Source organism: Mesocricetus auratus, unplaced genomic scaffold (genome assembly GCF_017639785.1).
Source record: "Mesocricetus auratus isolate SY011 unplaced genomic scaffold, BCM_Maur_2.0 Super-Scaffold_100003, whole genome shotgun sequence".
Taxonomy (NCBI): domain Eukaryota; kingdom Metazoa; phylum Chordata; class Mammalia; order Rodentia; family Cricetidae; genus Mesocricetus; species Mesocricetus auratus.
In genome coordinates this window covers 112,112,206-112,135,614 of record NW_024429188.1, presented here as the reverse complement: position 1 = coordinate 112,135,614, position 23,409 = coordinate 112,112,206, and the positions used below count along the sequence as shown (strand labels likewise).

Genomic DNA, 23,409 nt, shown 5'->3' with positions numbered 1-23,409 from the left:
AGAAGGCTGATCTGAAAAAGGGGAGCTCTTTGACCCCAGACCGACAGCTGGGGGGCCAGCATGGGACCGATCCAGACCCCCTGAGTGTGAGAGTTAGTGAGGAGGCCTGGGCAACCTATGGGGCCCTGGGCAGTAGATCAGAGTTTACCCCTGGCCTACAAACGGACTCTGAGCATCCATAACACAAAGAGGGATGCTCTCACAGCCTGGACTCTTAGGGGAGTGACTGGACCCTGTACTGAGTGAAATGACAGACTCTAGATACCCCTATGTAGAAGGAAGTGGGGATAGGGTGGAAGGCTGGGAGGGTGTAGGAGGAGGGGAGGGAGAGGGAATTGCGATTGAAATGTGAAGCAAGATATTTAAAATTAAAGTAATCAAAAAATAATTGATTAAATTAAAAATAACTGACTTCCAAGCTTAAGAGATGGGATATATAGAATAAATAACTGCAATAAAAAGAGAGGAGAAAGGAATACAAAGATGATAAAGTAAGATCAAAATCAGATATATCATTAAACTTTACAAAGGCAAGGGGGGTTCACTTAACCTCAGGATGTCCTATGTCCATCTCTATTGTCATTTACATATTTATCAACTCAAGATTTTCTGACTAGCTTTTCAGACTGCTGTTTTTTGGACTTGAGTTTTCCATGAAGCCTCAATCCCATGCTATTAGGCTTTTATTCAGAATTCAAAGGTTTTCTTTTCAAATCTTGGTGGAAGCTGTTGTAAGCACATGACTGTTCTCATCTGTGCTCCTGCAAAACCAGTCTCCATGTGTATTAGTATGTCTGTTTGAATTGTTGCACTATTGGGCATAGAACTCTTTGACAGACTGTAAGAATTCCAAAGTAATCCTGCTTAAGTGATTGAGTATCATGCATAAATCTGTTGTTTAAAGCTTCCCAAATATCCAGGATACAGATCTGCCCTAGAAATACTTAAGTATTGTGAGTGAAAGGAGAGACAGCTGTAAGGATATCTAATGTTTCTTTATGTTCTTTTTCCAATTTCTTTAATGTTTACAATTCCAGCTAACATGCTCACCCAAGCACCCTCACAAGAATTTCCTTGGTCCTTTTCCTGATAAGACAACAATTAAAAAACAATCACATGTATGCCCTTAATCATGAGACTAGCTGTAAATTTGTTTTAAAGTATACAATAATATAGAATTACTTGGTGTTTTGGTGACTAACTTCTTGAGTTTTTTTGTATAATTTGGAAATCAGCTCTCTGTGGGGTTGGCGAAGATCTTCCCATTTTGTGGGCTGCCATTTGTCTTGTTGACTCTGTCCTTTACCTTACAGAAGCTTCTCAGTTTCAGGAGGCCCCATTTGTTAATTGTCAATCAAATGTGTCTGTGCTACTGGTGTTATGTTTGGGAAGCGGTCTCCTGTACCAATTCATTCAAGGGTAGGTCCCACTTTCTCTTCTAGGAAGTTCAGTGTGGCTGAACTTATGTTGAGGTCTTTGATCCATTTGGACTTGTTTTATGCATGGTAATAGATATGGATCTACCTGCAATCTTCTACATGTCATCATACAGTTATGGCAGCACAATTTGTTGAAGATGCTTTCTGAATTGCATATATGACCCTTGAATTCCCTGTTTATTTCAACTTCCTGTATAACAAGGAATGTTTACCAGTGTGATGAAATACTAACACTGTAATGAAATGAAAGTAGAATGAATGGCGGATTGTTACATATGCTTATTCAGTGAACAATATATGGATACATTTTTATCTTTAAATCAAATTGTTTGATTATGAAAGATTTTATTTCTGCTTCTTTGTTCATAAGACAGGGTCTTAACATATGCACCAAGTAGACACTGAACTCATGATCGCTCTGATCCTGCTTCCCAGGTATTAGAATTACATATGTACAACATGTCCATCTGGTATCTTGGTGCTCCTGTAGACTGTTATTCTTTCACAGAACTTAGCCCCACCACCAATATTCAAATCTATTTAACAAGTCTCATGTATCAGCTTCCTTCTCCAATTTCAAAGATTTTCCTTAAAAAAAAAACCTAATCCCTGCGATCTGTACCATGTGGTGTCTAACCTAATAATTTTTAAAAACCTCCCTTGGATCTGAAAGCAACTCAATTCATTGGTGTAAGTGTTCATTCCTTTAGAAATTTTCGACTTCTTTATAAGCCCCTAAAAAATAAATAGTTCATAGCATGAAGTAAATGGTATATATGCTTTGAACTGTTTTGTCATTCTTTTTATTTATTGTGATATTTGTTTGCATTTACTTTTGCTGTATTTGTAGAATCTGTTCTTAACCCTGATAAGAGTGGAATAGAGAGATGGTAATACAAACTCAGGAGAGGGAGAATTTTAAAATACATAATTGGAATCAATTATTTTATTATGTAGTCAGTAGAGTACAAGTCAAATGAAATTATGAGTAAAGATGCACACACACACATATATATGTATATATATGTTATAAGCTTATGGAATTTGCAAGTTTAATTTTCATTTTAAATGAAATGGAAAAACAAGAAATTTATAATATTGTATAGATTTCTGTCGCTGTGGTTTTTATTTATCTCTGTACCTACTATAAACATTAACTATGAACTCTGATGGGAAGTTACCTAAAAACTGTATCCTTGGTGATAGCTTTAGAGCCTGGATGTATGAGGGCCTTCACAACACTAGGTTATGTTGAGAAGGCCTAACTTTGAGTCTGGTAGAGCTTAAGGACCTGGTACTTAAGATTAATTTGGAGTCCATAGGGATGATAGTGACACGGATTAGGTACAAGATTTGTATCTAAGAGTATAAGCTTTTTTATAGCCAGGGATGATGGCCATGTTCTGGGACAGGCATGAAGTCTGGGTATACTGGAATGGACATGGTGTTCAGGCAAATCTGGAAGTCTTCTGGGTAGTTCTGAAAGCTAAGACTGTAAGTTCAACTTGGCTTTAGAGAAGGTTTATCATCTACAGAGACTGAATAGTAGCTTTCAAGGCCTATGGGTACCCACCTGCTGCTGAATCTTACTGATATTGTCCCAGTGTTGGAATCTGAAGAATATCCACTGTTTATCTATTTCCATTTACAATGCAGAAGATTTCTCCTTGATATGCTATATAGATTTGAGAAAGAATGTTCTAATAAAAACTATCCTTCCTACTTTCTTCAATGAGGCATTACTACTTTGGATATTAGTGCCAGGTACTATAATCATTTCCATAGCTACCCTGGCTCCTATGAAGTATTTTTATGCATCAATAGATGGTCACATTGATGCTTCTGCACAGGAGTCAAGTTTTGGGAAGTTCTAGTCTTCCATTTTGTTCTAAAACCCTCAATGATTTTCTAAAATATGCTGGAGAGTTCTAGGGTTAGAGTTGACCCTGCATAAGTCCATGAATGTCACGAGTAATAGTAAGAAAGGGAAGTCTTGTTTCCAAAAAGACAATGAGAAAAAAGCTTACTGGATATAATGAGAGAGAAGTGGTAGCATAGCTTAAACCCATGAAAAAATAAAATGGCAACACAACAAAAATGAGCAACTGCCTTCCTATCCATCTGCTGATTACTACAGGAGTCAGTATATAGAAGTAAATATAGACTGGAATCACCATTGTCTCATTATCTATGTATCTAATGGTACATGAATGCAAATCTAGTTTATACTTAATTTTATTTCCAATAAATATCCATTATTATTTCTGATTAATTAGATAAGCAAACAAGAGCTGCATGTGGACCTAAAGAATTTTGAGTGGCACTGGACAGGAGACAATGATTTTAAAGCTCTGTGAGACTTGAAATTTCTTCTCTACTCTGGAGAAGAAAATAAAGATGTATATCTGGTTAAGATTATCTCCTATACTGTGAGTTTTTTCTTTACTAGATTTTCACCAAGCTGTGTAGAAGCATTTTACGTTTTACGTGGTTCTAGTTGCCAATTTTTGGCCTTAATTCTTTGGCAAATGAGATCTGATTCAGAAAGTCTTTTCCTACACCAATACAGATTTTTTTAAAGTACTGCCTTGTAGGCAAAGTTTTTCATCTGGACCACAATCATCTCTGTTCCTTCAACAACTTCCCAATTAACCACTCAAAAACGTATTATTCATTATAAGTTATCAGCCAATCGCTTAGGGTTGTCTTCAATAAGCTTTTACAAGGCAAATTAACCCATTTCTATTAGTCTATGTACTTTTCTAAGATTTGTTTACCTTATCTATGAACTTTCCATGTTCTTTTTCTGCATCTGATCCGTGATTCTCAAGACTACATCCTTCTTTCCATTGTCCTTCTCATCTGGATATCCTGCCCAATCTCTTCTTGAATAGCTATAAGCCAGTCAGCTCTTTGTTAGGAAATGATAGCAATACATATTTACACTAGACAAAGATTGTTACACAGCACTACCTATGGTTTCTTCTAACAGTTTTAGTGTTTCAGGTTTCCATAGAGGGCATTGACTCACTTAGATCTAATTTTTAGAAAGTGTAATATATATGGGTCTAATTTCTAATTGTTCTGATATGAAATCCAGTTTTCCCAGCACAATTTGTTAACGATACTGCCTTTTTTCCAGAGTATGATTCCTGTCTCATTTTCAAGTCATTTCTAATACTCATGTTTGGGCCTCTTATTCCATTCATCTGTATGCTTGCTTTTGCTCCAGTACCATATTGTTTTTATTACTATAGCCCAATATTATATATTGAAATATGGAATATCAATACCTCTTCTGTTCTTTTGTTTTTCTCAGTATTACCTTGGATGTTCAGAATATAAAAAGAACAAGAAAAGCAAACAGTCAAGAAAAAATGACTCAATTAAAAAATGGGCTAGCCATCTAAATAGAGATCAATAAATGGAAGAAATAAGAATGTCTAAAGAATACCTCAAAAATATTTATCATCTTTAGTAATTGGGGAAATGCAAATTAAAACAAGTGTGAGATTTCATTTCACTCAAGTAAAAATGAGTAAGAACAACATAACAATTGGCAACAAATGCTGGCAATATTGTAGAGAAAGAGGAACCCTCATTCAGTGCTGGCAGCAACCACTATAGAAATTAGTGTGGAGAATCCTCATAAAACTAAAAATAAATTTCCTATATGATCCAACTATACTACTTCTTGGCATATATGAAAAAGACTCAATATCTATAGATACTTGGTTAACAATGTGCGTTGTTGCTCCATTCACACTAGCCAGAGGTGGAAACAACTTAAATATCCTTCAACAGGTGAATAGATTATGAAAATATAGAATATATACACTATGGAATATGATTTGACCCTAAAGAAAAATGAAGTAATTAAATTTACAGGTAAATGGGCCTGAAATAAGATTATATTGAATGAGGTAACTCAGGCCCAGAAAGCCAAACACCACATGTTCTCTAAGAAATCATGTTATTTTATATTTATCTAAATTTGTACATATAGGGAGTTCAAAGTTAAGTAACTTTCGCTGACCGGGCTTCCCACAACAACAATAGAGTAACAAAGAACCCAATAGCAACAATGAGAAACAGCCTTTCAAGTGGTTAATAAGATCAGTCCAAATGTCTCCCAAAATAATATAGATTATGGATGTTTCCCCCGATTACCTATTATGAATGAGTTTGTTGAAGACACAACACTTAGGACACAATACTTAAGTGACCCTAGCTGGATCTAATCTGAAATCCTCTTCCTACATGTAGCGTCTATGGTTCCAGAAAACAGTATGCAAGCTGCCAAGGGAGAGAAGCAATTAAATCGTTGTACCCAGCTGCAGCACCTATGAACCATGACAATTACTGACATAACAGGTTATGCATGAAGGTGCAATAATTGGAAATCAAATGTTGGTGGCAATCAACAGTTGTCTAATTAGATTTAAGGCCTACTTAACAGGAAGGAAATAATGCCTGGCACTGGAAACGTAACCAGATTCCCTGCTTGGTGAGGTCATAGATTTTAAAATAATCTATCAATGCTAATTTTCTGGGATAGAAAAATACCTTGCTACATTCTAAGTCTTATGACACAGGTAAGTGTAGCTATCATCCATCATCAAAGAAGCTTCTCTGTATAGTAAATGAAGAAAACTCTAACTGGACACACTGCAGATATCAGCAGACTGGAGACAGACCAGCCCTAGGGGATACATCTACACCACAGATCCTGCATCCAAGGTTTCAGGAACACTGAGGGAAAGGAGGCTGGAAGATTATAGGAGCCAGAATGTCTACTATGAAATGCCCTCTCTTAGAAATTAAAAACTAGAATAATGACAATGTCAATGAACGTATTAACACGGAAGTGGAAAATTTTCATAGGGTCTCAATAATAGACAAAGAACCACAGGTAAATAATGACTGCTATGAGAAGAATTCACCTCTCTCTGTGTTTCTGTGTGTGTTGAGATTCAGTAGGTGCATTGAAGGAGATTGAGGGAGGGAGGGTAACTGGGAGGATATGGAGCAAAGAAGAGGAATGAAAGCAATGCAATTATATTTTAATTAAACATATTTTAATGAAATAAAGTACGAAAGGACTGTAGTAAATGGAATCCAAATTTTAAGCCAGGCGGTTGGGTGGCTAAATATTTTGGGTCTTTTCTATTCATGCATAAGGTGGAATTCATATTTCTTTTAAATGTAGAACTGAATGGATTCTCAGATTAGTGAAGGGAATATGGAGCAATACATTTTAGATTCAGTGAAATTCCATGTATGAATTCTTGATCTCTTTGAATCTACTCAGTGGTAAATTCGATAAGTATGCATATTTCCATTTTTCTTTTTTTAAGGAGGAAACTCACTTTATTTTAGAAGTTGCTTTCCAGCAGCCAGGTGGTCTGAAGCAGACTTGGACATATATTTTATTTTATTTTATTTTTTATTATTTATTTTTAAATTTAAATTTAGATTAGAAACAAGGTTGCTTCACAAGTCAGCTCCAGGTTCATTTCCGTTTCCCTCCCCTCCTCCCATGCCCTCCAGCCCCCCCAATATCCCCTCATTTCCCAAGGGAGGGTGAGGCCCTTCTTGGGGGTGTCCATAGTCTGTTATATCATCCAGGGCAGGGCCTAGACCCTCCCCCAAGAGTTCAGGGTGAGAGTGCATCTCACATTGTTGGATGGGAGTCCAAAGTCCATGTGTATACTCAGGATAAATACTGATCTACTGCCCAAGGCTCAATAGATTACCTAGGCCTCCTCCTCACTGACACTCCCATTTAGGGGGTCTTGATCAGTCCCATGCTGGATTCCCAGGCATCAGCCTGGGATTCAAGAGTTAACCCTTGTCAGGTCAGCTGTTTCTGGGGGTTAAACCAGCCCAGTCTTAATCCCTTTGGTCATCAGTCCTCCCTCTCTGTTACTGGCTTTCTTGAGTCCAGCTCAGTGATTAGCCATGGGAGTCTTCCATCAGCCACTGAATGAAGGTTCTGTTTCCCAGACTCTCTGGCCATGGGATTGTAGGCTGGCACTCCGCAGATCTGTGTCTAAAATCCATATATGAGAGAGTGCATGCCATGTTTCTCTTTTTGTGACTGCATTACCTCACTCAGGATGGTTTTTTCTAGTGTCATCCATTTGCCTGAAAACTCAGGAATCCATTGGTTTTTTTCTACTGAATAGTACTCCATTGTGTAAATGTACCACATTTTCTCTATCCACTCTTGGGTTGAGGGGCATCTATGTTGCTTCCATGTTCTGGCTATTGCAAATAATGTTGCTATGAACATAGTGGAACAGACATCCTTGTTGTATAAATGGGCATTTTGGATATATGCCTAAGAGTGGAGTTGCTGGGTCTTGTGGTAGGTTTATTCCCATTTTCAGAGGAATCTCCATACTAATTTCCAAACTGGCTGAATGAGTTGGCACTCCCACCAGCAATGGAGGAGTGTTCCCCTTTGGCCACATCCTCTCCAGCATAAATTGTCATTGGTGTTTTCTATTTTAGCCCTTCTGACAGGAGTGAGATGGAATCTCAGAGTTGTTTTGATTTGCATTTCCTGAATGGCTAAGGATGTTGAGCACTTTCTCAAGTGCCTCTTAGCCATTTTAGACTCCTCTATTGAAAATTCTCTATTTAATTCTGCAGCCCACTTTTTAATTCGATCCTTTGGTACTTTGGGGACTTGCTTCTTGAGTTCTTTGTAAATTTTGGAGATCAACCTTCTGTCAGATGTGGGCTTAGTGAATATTTTTTCCCATTCTGTGGGCTGCCTTTTTGTCTTCCTGACTGTGTCCTTTGCCTTACAGAAGCTTCTCAGTTTCAGTAGGTCCCCTTTGTTAATTGTTGATCTCACTGTCTGTGCTACTGGTGCTATGTTCAGGAAGCTGACTCCTGTACCAATTCGTTCAAGGGTACCAACCACTTTCTCTTCTAAGAGGTTCAGTGTGGCTGGATTTATGTTGAGGTCTTTGATCCATTTGGACTTAAGTTTTGTGCAAAGCGATAAACATGGGTCAATCTGCATTCTTCCACATGCCAGCCTCCAATTAAGCCAGCACTATTTGTTGAAGATGCTTTCTTGTTTCCATTGTATATTTTTAGCTTCTTTGTCAAAGATCGGATGTTCATACGTGTGTGGGTTAATATCATCTGCAAATAGTGAAAGTTTGACCTCTTCCTTCCCAATTTGTATCCCCTTGATCCCCTTTGGTTGTCATATGGCAATATCTAGAACTTGAAGTATAATGTTGAAAAGGTATGGAGAGAGCGGACAGCCTTGTCTTGTTCCTGAGTTTAGAGGAATTGCATTGAGTGTCTGTCCATTTAATTTGATGTTGGCTGTTAGTTTACTGTATATAGCTTTTATTATGTTTAAGTATGTCCCTGTTATCCCAGATCTCTCCAAGACCTTTATCATGAAGGGGTGTTGGATTTTGTCAAAGGCTTTTTCAGCATCTAGTGAGATGATCATGTGATTTTTGTTTTTCATCTTGTTTATACGGTGGATTAAATTGATGAATTTTTGTATATTGAACCATCCCTGCATCCCTGGGATGAAACCTACTTGATCGTGGTGAATGATTGTTTGGATGTGTTCTTGGATCCGATTTGCCAGTATTTTATCGAGTATTTTTGCATCAATGTTCATGAGGGATATTGGTCTGGAGTTATCTTTCTTAGTTGTGTCTTTGTGTGGCTTGGGGATCAAGGTTATTGAAGCCTTGTAGACAGAGTTTGGCAAAGAGCCTTCTACTTCTATTGCATGGAATACTTTGAAAAGAATTGGTATAAGCTGTTCTTTGAATTTCTGGTAGAATTCTGCACTGAGGCCATCTGGACCTGGGCTTTTTTTGGTTGGGAGACTTTTGATGATTGCTTCTATTTCCATAGGGGTTATAGGTCTATTTAAATTGCTTATCTGTTCTTGATTTAATTTTGGCAAGTGATAGCTATCCAGGAAGTCGTCCATTTCCTTTAAATTTTCTAATTTTGTGGAGTACAGTTTTTCATAGTATGACCTGATGATTCTCTGAATTTCCTCAGAATCCCTTGCTATGTCCCCCTTTTCATTTCTGATTTTGTTAATTTGCATGTTTACACTCTGCTGTTTGGTAAGTTTGGACAAAGGTTTGTCTATCTTGTTGATTTTCTCAAAGAACCAATTCTTTGTTGCATTGATTCTTTGTATTGTTTTCCTAGTTTCTAGTTTATTGATTTCAGCCCTCAATTTGATTATTTCCTGGTGTCTACTCCTCCTGGGGGAGTTTGCTTCTTTGTGTTCTAGAGGTTTCAGCTGCGCTGTTTATTCTCTAGTATAACTATTCTACAGTTTCTTCATGTGGGCACTTTGTGCTATGAACTTCCCCCGTAGCTCTGCTTTCAAAGTGTCCCATAGGCTTGGGTATGTTGTGTCTTTATTCTCATTGAATTCTAGGAAGTCTTTAATTTCTTTTTTTATTTCTTATTTGACCCAGGAATGGTGCAGTTGAGCATTATTCAATTTCCATGAGTTTGTAGGTTTTCTGCAATTTGTGTTGTGATGTACCAAATGTCGCTGTAATGATAAAAGGCACACTTACTGAAAGTAAAACTAAGTATTTAATGTAGAAATTACTCACAAGACACCAAACAAGTAACCCAGATGAGCCGAGTAGTTTTCTGCTGCTGAACTGGAAGCGGAAAGCAGGAAAAAAGGGCCAAAACTTCAGAAATTCAATCTTTTATACCTTCCCCCGTAACGCCCCCCTAGCCATGCCCAAAAGTGGGCCTGGCTAGTGACGTATTTCACCGCCTATGTACGTATATGTCTTTAGTCATGCCTAAAGTGGGTGTGGTTAGCGGTGTGGTAAACTGCTCTTTTATTACCTCATGTGTATGCGCCTTTAGTAAGTCACATGGTTATTGGCGGCATTGTTTTCCTCCTACAGTGTTGTTGTTGAATTCTAATTTTAAAGCATGGTGGTCTGATAAGATGCATGGAGTTATTCCAATTCTTTTCTTCTATACCTATTATTCTTAGTTTTGGTCTTTTCATGGTGTCCCATATTTCCTGGATGTTTTGTGTTAAGGATTTGTTGGACTTAAGATTTTCTTTGGTTGATGAATCCATTTCTCCTAGTGTATCTTCAACACCTGAGATTCTCTCTTCCATCTCTTGTATTCTGTTGGTAATGCTTGTATCGGTAGTACCTGACCATTTGCCCAGCTTTTCTATTTCCAGCCTTTCTTCAGATTGTGTTTTTTTTTTTATTGTCTCTATTTCAGTTTTCAACCCTTGCACTGCTTGCATTGTTTCTTGCAATTTTCAGTTTATCTTCTTGTCCATTTGTTGCATTTTATGAATTTTTTGGTTTGCTTTTTCTTCCAGTTCTTGTATTTTTTGGTTTGTTTTTTCTTCCATTTCCTGCCTTTTTTTGGTTTGTTTCTTCTTCTTCCATTTCTTGCATTTTTTGCTTTGTTTTTTCTTCCACTTCTTGCATTTTTTGCTTTGTTTCTTCTTCCATTTCCTGCCTTTTTTGGTTTGTCTTTTCTTCCATTTCTTGCATTCTTTGGTTTGTTTTTTCATCCATTTCTTTGAGGGATTTTCCTATATCCTCTTTTAGGGCCTCTATCATTTTCATGAAAGCGGTTTAAGGTCATTCTCTTCTGCTTCATTTGCATTGGAATGCTGGAGTCTTGCTGGTGTGGAGTCTCTAGAATCTGGCAGTGTCATATTTGTTTTTCTGTTGCTGAGTGTGGTTTTGTATTGTCTCTTTCCCATCTCTTCTTCTAGTGGGTGCAGAAAGAGCCCCTTACTGCTCTGGTTGTTAGGGGACCAGAGTTTCCTTTTGGTGGGTGCTAAGAAGTCCAATAATCTGGTGGTTCTTCTATTCCTTGTCCAAATTCTGGTCCTGTGGGTGGAGAAGAAGACCAGGAATCCGGGGTGCTTAGTCTCCCACCTGGTCCCCTGGTTTCCTGGTCTCGTTGGTGGGAGAGAAGACCTGGAGTCTGGGTTGTTTGGCTCCCACTGGGATTGGAAGCTCTGTGCAGTTCCCAGGCGATCCCCAGGCACTGGAACACAGGCCCAGATGCAGGGCCTGTTGTACCTGGTCCTGCCGGAACAGCTGGCCTATTTCCATTTTCTTAACTTTTCAGGTTTGTTATTTTCATACTTTAAACACACATATATATCATATTAATACATATGTTCTACTTTATGTATATATGTACATAATATATAAATAATAGTATGTGTGTATATGTATATAATCTTAGGATATTTATCCCTTTCCTTCCATGTTGTCTGTGAGTTCTCATGTCCCATCTTTCTCTTCAATTGTGAGTAAATCAAAATCCGTGCTCAGAAACGAATATGTGAAATAGATCTCCTCTATAACCAGACCTCCAAATGAAGGCTGAAAATTACAGAATCATGAAGAGTAGGGTTGCAATCTAGGCCGAAAGGCTATTTCTCTCTTAGAAATTAATCCAGGTATGTTTTATATTTTCTTTCTTCCTCAGAGAAAGAGGGGTTATTTCTATCCTTTACCTGTTCAGATACTCCTAATACCTTGGTTCTCTCCCTTGAGATTTCGTACTATATTTACTGTTTTATGTTCTGTTTTTGTAATAACACACATAGAACTGTAAAACATAGACAAAATAATTTTGATTTCCTGCATAAAAAACATTCTAAATTTAACCAATATAAAACAACACACAATTTACAGATCCCATTATCTCCATGAGTCTGGAGATTTTCCTAGTGTAGCTGAGTCTTTATCTCAGCATGTAAGGATGAAATTATCTTAAGTGGAAACATAATCTGCTCTGATTCTCAACTGTCTCTTCTAAAACTGACAAATTTATCTTATTGTATCTATAAGACTCTCTCAGATACTAGAGAGCACTTGCCATCCATTGCCATGTGACTATGTTCATTTTATCAAGACTGTTCTCTTCTCAGTTAGCAAAACTATTTGAAAAAGTTTACCTGTCCCTCATGCTTTGACTGGCGTTTGTGAACTTATTCCTCATGCTGGATTGCCTTCCCCAGCCTTAGTAAAAGAGAAGGTGTTGGTCCAAATGACTTGAAATTTAATAGGCCAACACATGGTGAGGATCTACCTTAGTCAAGTGAAAGGAGAAAGAAGAAAGGAATGTTTTACCAGCCTGGAAAACCTGCAAGTAAAGCATGCAGTAGGTGAGAGGACACTAATTCTGAGAGATATGAAAAGAACAGCAATAGAGGTATTTTTAGTCTACTGTTTATGTAATTCTTGGGAACAACAGATGAACTAGAAGCATCAGGTAACTATATATAAGTTACACAGCCAGAGAATGTTTAAGGAGAGATGCTATACAGAACTGTGCTGTGTGATGTGCCCTACTCCAAAAGTGCCCATTAAAGGAGAGGAAATATGGTTGGCACTTTCTTCAGTAAGGTAATTCATAACTTATGCAACCACATGGGATGGCCCAGGAGGGAGGTTATATGGCAGTCTTCATGAAATATACTCAATTCAGCATAAATCACTAATTTTATTACTATTATTATTTATTTTGCTGGATATGTCTAACTGCATTTAGAAAGATTTCAGACCTAGGTACTTTCTAAAAAATCTTGAAAAGTCTCTCATCAATGAATCTCCGGTGTTCTATATTTGACATAGTTTGCCCAGAAACAGTCTATGCATATTTTAACAAGAAGGATGTAATTATCATAATCATAGGATATATCAACATTGGTAGAAAGAAATTCATTTTAAATAAACATTTACTGTTTATAAGAAAATGGATGGAACAGGAAAATTGTGTATTAAGTGAGGTACCCCATGGTAAACAATCCTGATCTGAAAGTGGAAGATGAAGTATAGTGGCTATAGTTTACAAACATGAAGAAAGGCAGGGGATAGGAGAAAGGAGTAGGTGGGAAAAGGGATCAAACAAAATCTATGAAAATGTCCCAAGGAAACCTGATACTCTGTGTATTAATTTAAAAATAAAATTAAGAACTCATTTTAGTGGCTTAAAATCTATTTGAGAATATTGATGAAGCTATTTATTAAAGGAAAAGGAGAAAGTAGTTTATTTTTCTGATTACAAAGCCAGGATATAAAATGTGTACTAAGTAAGACAATATTCACTTGAGGAGACAAGAGGCAAGCACAGGGTCTGTGGGATGTTATCTACTGCTAGAAATTCTATGTGAAATGGAAACTATTTTTGTGTTTGTTTAGGGCTACCATCTTCACTTGAGTGTAGTACTCCACTCCAGAGGGTAACACTCAGGTAGCTACCACATGATTGTTACCTTTTTGAGTAGAGTAATGCTTACAAAGGACATCATATTTCATAGTCATGGGCATGAATATATTTAGTTTAGTTAACAGGGCTACTGTATTTTTCTTAATTCCAGTGCTATGTTCAGATCTCAGTTAGTTTGATTAGGTTTTGAGAAGGAAGACATGAACTGAAGTTTCTTCAAGAAAGGCACATTCATAGGTTTCACAAGAATCTGTATACTCTTGAATAAAGGAAGTGTCTTGTTACTATTTAAACATGAAATATCTCCAATAGACCCATGTGTTAAATGTGTGATCATCAGCCAGTAGCGTTATAGTGAGAAATGGTAAAAATTTTAGAAGAAGCGATAGTTGAAGTAAGTAGGCTACTGGGAGCATGTCATTGGGGAAATGTTTTGCTGATTCCCTGCCCAACCCACCACATATTGCCTGTTCACTATGATCCATATAGACTCTTATGCTTTTTGCCACTCAAGTGGTCTGCCTCATTGCACAATCAATAGAGTCAAGGAGTCTGTGCTGAAACCTCTGGAATAAGAATCCAAAATAAATTCTTTACCTCCTACTTTGACTTTCTTGGATATGTATTATGAAAAATCTACCACACATGTTTACAAAAAGTTGAGATGTGCCATTCCTTCTACACATTTCAATGTTGTTCATTTTCAAAGACAGTGATTCAGTAAATCAGCAACTTGTTCTGTCTTAGCAATGCTCAGTTTAGTTTGTAAGCTCTCACATGTTTCTCCTGTCTGTGAAAGTTCCTTCTGCATCCTACAGATCTTCTTTCAGAATTCAAGACAAGCATTTCCTCAGAGTTTTGGTTGTTCTTCTATACTGGAAAAATAGGGTCTATCTTTAAAGTATATTCATATATTTTAAAAATTGTTTGTTATTTTGGTTTTCCATTTGATATAATATAATAGAGATCACTAGTACTCCAAATTATTTTCATAGGCCCATATCTGTCACCTAGTGAACTTCTATACAATTTGAATTTATTTCTGAAATTAACATTCAAAGTTAACATTGATTTGTGAATATTTGCATATCATCTTTCTGAATTCACATGTTTCCTAGAGCTCTATTTGCAGAGAACTGAAATCATATGATTATAATTTTCCCCCAGAAACAGTGTCAAAGTATAATACATTTCTATTTCTTTGGGTCTTATTGAATTTCTGTCAACAATTTTGTTTTTTAGGATTTGTGCCTTAGATGTACTACTACTTTTGATTACAAGAGCTAGAAGTAAATCTAAGAAAATTCATGCCATCTGGGAGAGATGAAACACCAGCTTGCCGAGCCACTAGGAACCAATGTGAGGTAAAGAATCATCTTGAGGGGTTGTTACTATTAGAGTCTGGTTGGTGTGACTCCAAATGGTTCATTTATTCATGATCCTGTAATCATTCCCCACTCTTCCCACACTGGAATATGTTTGTACAAGTCTGGTATTAAAGCAAAGATCAATTGTCTCTAACACATTTTGAGAAGACTCTGGTTCACCCTATTATATTAGAGTCCTAATTAGTTTATGGGTGTGGATTTGAACTGATAAAATAAACATCACCTACATATGTAGTATGCACATGCTCTTAGCTACTCTATAATCAAACCATTCTATAGTTATCATGACTTTCAAATCAGGCTTCTTGAAATATTGCTCCCAAAGCGACTTTCCAAATATTTGTAACAGAAAGGAAAGACTTGAATTTGAGATTATTTATTATAAACTCCTTATTTTTCCAAATGTAACTGGGAACATTACATGAGAGAAAACCAAAGGAAAGCTCAGAGAAGTTAGTGTTATACCTATTCTTCCAGCTTTAAATTTTCTGATCATCACTATTCTCTATCTACTTGAGAGTAATATTTTAAGAAACCTTCAATCATTGACAGATTTAGTCAGCCAGAAAAACAGATAAACAGAAAAACCTCAACCAACTGACAAGGGAACATCTGCAACAAGCACTTGGACTTGTAAGCCTCTTGGTCCAGAGGAGGTGAAACTACTGTTCTTTATGAAAGGATAGCAGGCTGTCAAGCTGCATTTATATAAGGAAATCCAGCCAAAAGGAGGTACTTAACCAGGAAAGTCTTGTTGTCCCTGTAGATCCATGGCATCCATAGCCCATCTGGAAGTACCAGATGGCTCAGCCTGGGCCATCCCCTTAGTGTAAGTAGGTACTACCAATCATGAATAAATGGAAACCCAGACAATATCAGTTAAAATAATCAGATCAAATAGCAGAATGAGAATTCTGAAGATTCAATTGTCATTAAAACTGTAGCTCACACAATTAGTCCAGGATCTATATAGTACATGAATGCAAGTTAAATGTCTGTTTAAACAGAAGATGTAAATAACCCCAGATTCTCCTATTATCATAATGAAAATGTTCTGGACAATATAGAAAATATACTTTTCATTAACAGTTATAGCCACAAGGACTTCTGAACAAAAGTCCTTTAAGCTAAAAATAAATCATTAAATAAGAAATTTTACAGCATCAGAAAGGAACAAAGAATTAAAGAAAAAGCAGAAATATATTACACACGTGTAAGCACACATGCTTATGTAAAATAATATACTACCCTCACAAGGCTTATACACAATAGTTGATGCTTAAACAAGAAATAAAAAATGAACAAACTACAATATTTGTGAGTGGACAGGATAAATGAATTTAAATAGTTGGTTGTTTCCTTACTTCAATGTAATTGGCAAAATATTAACACTGATAAACTGTAACAATCTATGTATTTATAACATTGCAATTGAAAAATATTATATGACAATTGTACAGTCCTATAGTATATATAGTACTATATAGTTAAGCAACTATAAATAATAAAACACATTGAACAATGAACAGGAAAGCAAGTAAAAAGAAACAAAGGAAAGAGAACCAAAAGAAACAAACATAAAATGAAGTGACTAGTAGTTGAAAACATATTGCTAGCCATCGTAAAGGTAAATGGTCAAAATATACTACATACCAAGGAGAGTTTATGGAAGTATATAAAAATATAAGCAGATTGTGTTCTGCTTGCAGAAGACTGACTTCATAACTAATTGTAGTAGGGAGAGAAAAGAATGAAAACATGAGTCATTCCACCAGCCAATCAAAACTGCAGTATTCTCAAATAGCATGCCTTGTACATTCTAAGATTTTTATTATCAATACTGGGTAATTAAGTACAAATTTTCAAGGGCTTTGAAAAATAGATCTATTTACTATTTTCAGTTTTCCCTTTGCTTTAAATAAAAAGCATTAATTCTCAAAAAATGTACAACTAATTCATTTCACATTTATTTTTTTAAAATTTAAAAATTTTTCTTTTTTATTTATTTGAAAGTGTTTTTTTTCATTTTACACACCAACCACAGCTCCCACTCCTTCTCTCTTTCTTCTCTCCTCTCACCTTCTATTGAGGTTCCCCAGCTATCAGTTTTCCCCATCATGATCTTGATCCCTTTGCTCACATAATCCCTCCTCCTACTCTCTGACTGGACATTAGGAGCTCAACCCTGTGCTTAGCTGTAAATCTAAGTATCTGTTTACATCAACTACTAGATGAAGTTTCTGTGGTGACAATTAGGTTGGTTATCAATCAGATTACAGGGGAAGGTCAGTTCAGGTACCAGATCCATTATTGCTAGGAGTCTTAGCTGGAGACATCCTTGTGGATTCCCGGGAATTACCCTAGCACAGATTTCTCATTAATCCCTTAATGACTTCCTCTATCAAGGTTTCTCTTTCCTTTCTCTCCCTCTCTGTCCTTCCCCCAACTCTACCATCCAGTTTCCTCATGTTCTCCTCTACCCTCTCACTCACCTCTCTCTTTCCCCCTTGCTCCCAATTTACTCAAGAGATCTTATCAATTTTCCCTTACCAGGGGTATCCATGCATGTCTCTAAGGGTCCTCCTAGCTTCTCAGTGGTTAAGGATTGCAGCCTGTTTATCCTTTCCTATATGTCTATTATCCACTTATGACTGAGTACATACTATGTTTGTCTTTCTGGGTCTGGGTTAACTCATTCAGGGTGGTTTTTTTGTAGTTCCATCCATTTGCCTGCAAATTTCAAGATGTCATTGTTTTTTGACTGCTGAGTAGTACTCCATTGTATAAATGTATCACATTTCTTTAATCCATTCTTTGGGTAAGAGGCATCTAGGTTGCTTCCAGGTTCTGGTTGTTACAATTAATGCTGATATGAACACAGTTGAGCTAATGCCCTTGTGGTATGAGAGTGCATTTTTTGGGTATATTCCCAAGAGTGATATTGCTGGGTCTTCAGATATATTGATTCCCAATTTTCTGAGAAACAGTCATACAAAGTGGCTGTACAAGTTTGCGCTCCCACCAGCAATGGAGGAATGTTTCCCTTACTCCATATCCTCTCCAGCATAAGTGTTTTTGGTCTTAGCCATTTTGACAGGCATAAGATGGTATCTCAGAGTCTTTTTGATTTGTATTTCACTAATGGATAAGGATATTAAGTGTCTTTTGGCCATTTGAGATTCCTCTGTTGAGAAATCTCTGTTTAGGTCTGTGCGCTATTTTTAATTGGATTATTTGCTATTTTTATGTCTACTTTCTTGAGTTCTTCATATATTTTGGAGATCAGTCCTCTATCCCTCGATCATATGTGTGGTTGGTGAAGATATTTTCCAATTCTGTAGTCTGCCATTTTGTCTTATTTACTATGTTCTTTGCTTTACAGAAGCTTAAAATTTTAATCTAAGTATATTTATCCATTTGTTGACAGAAGAAATGAAAACAGAGAAAACGTTCTCAACAATTAGGTGTCATATAAAAAGCCCAGAAACTCTGTTTTGTGAACTGATTCTCTCCTTGTTTCTGCTTTTGTTTTACTTTTTTTGTAGCATTTCCAAACTCACAAACATAAAACAAACTTCTTTCGATGCAAGCCTTTACTGTTCTACACTGACTTTTCAGCAGGTTGGCATTTAGGTAAATAACTCTAAAGAGGGCCTCAAAATGACTGCAGCCCAGGTACATAGGGAACTGAGCTGTCAAGTCAATCCATTTAGTGGATTACTATGAGAGAGGAATCTATTTTTTATTGTTCCACCTCTCATATTGGTGATTTGGAAATAATAATATTACTTTTCCTGAGGAACAGTGGTTAAAGGAAAATTATTTTTTCCTCACTACTAAAAGTAGGGACGGTAACAAGAAAAATAAATGATTCAGACACTGATATTGGAATTCAGGCTTCAAGCTGAAGATCACAGAAGCAAAGCAGCTGGCCAGTAGCTCTTACCTCTAGCTCAGGCTGAAAGTAGGAGCTCTTCAACAAGTCACAAAATGCTGCCTCTCCTCAGTGTGGCAGGAAAGCAAATGCCTCTCTGAGACCTTGCTTCTGTCTTACATACTTTCCTAATGTGGGGATTAAAGGTGTAAACTATAATTCTCTTTAAGACTGATTCACTCTTGTGTAGATCTGGGTGGCCTCGAACTCACAGAGATCAGTCTATTTCTTTTTTCTCTACCATGATACTTAATAATTTTCATATAATAGACCTATTTACATTTTCATTTGAAATTTTTAATGTTTTTGTAGCGATAGCAGGATAAGAAAATCCATATTTTAGAGCTTTTGAGGATAAAAACTACTGACGTTGCTTTCTGTCTTACTTAGTTGAGGTAATTTCTGTTAATCTAGAGCTCTCACAGAGGATAAATTAAGACAGGCGAAGCAGAGAACTATAGGAGAGTCCCAACTTTTGAACATCACAACATGTACAGCCTGGAAAGCAATAGGTATGTGTTCCATTTTTGAGCAGCTACCTCACAGCTTAGGCTATGAAACTGTATCAACATATTTGGAAAGCAGCTGATAGTTGTGCATTTTGTTACATGTCTCTATGTGACCACCTATTTTATGTCACCAAAACTAAAGGGAAATTTAGGCTGTAAGTGAAACAAGAGAACCTGCTAAACTTTGTTTACTTCTTTTGTTATCTTGATGACCTGTGACTTGGACTCATAACTCTTTCTGTACCTCCTTAGAATTTCTCTGTACAGAGAGTACCATTTAGTCCTAGTATGTGTCAGGTGGTTACAAGCACTTCTGTGGTGGTTATTTTCAGGTTTGTCTAGGATTACTATGTAGAGATTCTCTCTAGGTCTTTTCTTTTTCATACATGTTATGGAATTATTATGTCTTATATTTACTATGTAGTTTCGTTGTTACTTTTTTGCTTGCTTGGATAGTTTGACCTGTATTTGAATATATTGCATTTTGTATGGTCCTTTTACTCCTATTTTGATTAGTGAATGTTTTATATATACTTCAAGTTTTCAGTAATTTTTAAATCGTCTATTATTGGTACTGCATTGGTTTAAAGATTGTTATTTTTATTGCTTGCATATTTATTTGCATATATACATTATTTACCTTCGTTATCTTTTTATCATTATCTTTGATTTGTAATGCCATGGTTTCTGTGGTCACTGCAGCAGGCCTTCATCTTGGAGAAGAAGAAACCAAGCCTATGTCCACATTGTAGTATAAAGTAATCTTGTTTCTGAGAAGATTACTCTTTGCAACATTATTTCTACTGAACATCATGTAGACTGCCATATGCAGATATTATGAGTGACTGGAGTGATTCATTCAACAACTGACGTTTGTGGTATACAAGGTAGCAGGGTAATGAAAATTGGTATCCTATATCTATAAGGAAGAGAGACAAATGGGGATGCTTGTTCTCTCTCAGTCCTAAAATCTGTGACATTGTATGGATAGCGAGGAAATAGGTAATAATGCAAGGAAAGACTAAGAGAGAAAGAAAGATCAGGGCAGTAAAAGGAATGTAAAAGTAATTACTGCCATTCAGGCCCTTTGAGAAGTTTATTCTGATTATTCATGGAATGAGTATATGGGGGGATTATTAAATAAAATGCCAGAGGAAATAGGCTAGTGTCATCACCTTCGGATATACTGTGTGTGGTGTGTCACTTCAGGAGGTACCATCCATTTAACAAAAAATATGATTGGTACTTCTTTGAGTGAGATAACTCACATCAGCTACCACTGCAATACTAGCCCCAAAGAAAAGGGAATTGTTACCTATACATTACTTGAGTCTTACAACCAACTACTTTTTGTTAATTAAACTCACAGGACACTTTGAAGAACATTCTATGTAATAAGGTGTAGGCAATGAAGTTCCCTGAGAATAGAGTCATCTGAAGGTTAATTGCTTTGTATTGATGTTATGAAGAAAAGGTTGCTACCTTCAACGATGCTGTGTACAGTACCCCACTCAGTAAGGCATTGTTCTTCTATGCTTATATACTGAACAGTGCCTTTCTGTGTAGAGTAATGTGCAACATGGACAACGTTTGTGGTAGTTTTGATAATGGGTTTCAGTCACAGATCGGTAATGAACATTCAGTGTTGGGCAGTTTCCATGTACTGTCTTGTGTATCTCTTGAAAGATCAGCATCAGAATCTGAGGGTTTCTAGGAAATATACTTTTTGTAGTTTCAAGTTATTGTTACTTTTAATCCACAATGGACTCTTTTACATTTTAGTCATTCATTATATAATACAGACATAATTTATGGCTTTTCAAATTATAAAAATTCATACCTGTATGCTTTTCTAACAATATTTGTTCCTTATACAAGTAAATGCTGCTGCTTCCCTCTAGGTAAAACACACTCATATTTCTTTCAGTATTCCTGTGTGCTCTTAATAACATCATATCTATCATTATCTGTTAAAATCATATCATTACAGGTTAAAATACTGGTAGAGACAGAGATAAATGGGGACATCAGATGGTATTGTTTTGTTACATTTCTGTCTTAGGAAATGTGAGGTATCTGGATGTTCTCTTGCTAGTAAACTACTTGATATGACAAGTCTTCTCTAATATTACTTCTTATTTCAAATTTAATGTCTTTAATTACTATGTATCTGTTTAAAACCTGCAATGTCTCTCTTCAAAACATATCTCAGAATAAGTTTTCTATATTTAAACCACACTTGTCTTCATTCTGATACTAGTCCATGCATTTAATTCAATTTGTTCCAGTTTCAGTTTGCTGAGGGAAGTTCAGGCAACTAGCAGGATATATCTCAGAAAGGAAGATGTTAGATTATACTGATAATCATGTATCAAGATAATAATCCAGGAAACCCAAGAACTTAGAACAGTATATGGGCATTTTTAGGCTATAAGATTTTCTATTGTGCTAACCTGTCTTGATGACTCAAATGGGATTTTCTTCACTCCAGACTGTGAGTAGGTAAAGGGATGCCCATTCTCTCCATTATAACATAAATTATTATATTCTTTGCTTCAGTGATCCTGCATGGGTATCATTCTCATTTTATTGCTAAGAAGTTGAGGATCTTTAAGTGCTAAGGTATGAAATAATAAATAAACATATGCATATATGCTATTATTTTGCACCGTAATGTGTCATATATATGTTAGTACAGAGTTGAGTGCCTTGTCAAAATCTAGAGATACAGATTATAGAAGCACAGAATAGCACCTAATAAAAATGCCACAGCCACAGAAATAAAAAACAACATCAAGATTAACTGGCCTAAGTTAATGTTACAATTTTTGTTGATGGTTAATCTGGCAGTTGGTGAATAATAGAGAATATAATTCATAAGGCCTATTAATGTAAATATGGAAAGAGTTATAAGAAGGTAATTCTTCTTTTCAGTTTTAGGACTCGACACTTGAAAGCAGAAAGATCAGGAGTTCAGGGAGTATGAGGCCAGCCTGGGATACATGATGAGATCCTATCAAACATATGTGTGTGTGTGTGTGTGTGTGTGTGTGTGTGTTCAAACCATATAAAAGATGTATAGGCAAAATGATTACTTTGTGCTTTATGTATATGATAACAAATTCCACTTTATTCTTAGTACCTATAATTTTATAGCTTATAAATTATTCAATTTATGTTGAAATTATAAAATCTCAATAACACATTGAAATTATTATTTTAAAATCAATGTAAAACTTGTTATGAATTGATAGAAAATTTTGGATACTTGCCAAATGAAATATAAAGAACCTAGAACAAAGAAAAATAAAATAAGTAGCCATGCTGCTTGCTTCTAAGGGAATTACCCATTTTGCCTAATTCTGTGAGTTCATGTGGGCTTTTCACTCCAAGACCTAAATAGGTAAAAAAATTTCACTCATGTTTATCCTGATATTGTCTCACTGTTCTCAATATCTCTGTTTCCAGATTTTCCTATTATCTTGTGCTTTGGGGGTTGAATTATGGAGATCAATGAAGCCAGTGTGGAACTTTTGCATTAAGAAACTTTGGGTGACCATTCTAGAACCTTCATCCAGTGACTGTTAGAAGCAAAGACAGATACCCACAGCTAAACGCTGAACTGAACTCCTGGAACCTACTGGCAGAGATGAAGGAGTGATGAACAAAGGGGTCAAGACCATGATGGTGAAACCCACAAAGACAGCTGACTGGATAAGGGGGAGTTCTTGAATCCCAGACTGATGGCTGAGAGACCAACATGGAACTGACCCAGACTCCATGAATATAGTGCAAATGAGAAGGCCACAGAAATCACTGGGGCCTTGGGTAGTAGATCAGTGTTTACCATGGTATATGAATGATCTTTGGGAGCCCATTCC

At 36.4% G+C, this 23,409-nt stretch overlaps 1 long non-coding RNA gene across 1 annotated transcript; it reads left to right on the top strand.

Moving 5' to 3' along the window:
* The first annotated feature begins 14,945 nt into the window (after positions 1-14,945).
* LOC121139893 lies at positions 14,946-23,156 on the top strand. The gene is made up of 3 exons (XR_005876712.1): positions 14,946-15,061; positions 22,088-22,150; positions 22,997-23,156. It is a non-coding gene; the product is annotated as an uncharacterized LOC121139893 (long non-coding RNA).
* Positions 23,157-23,409: the final 253 nt, after the last annotated feature.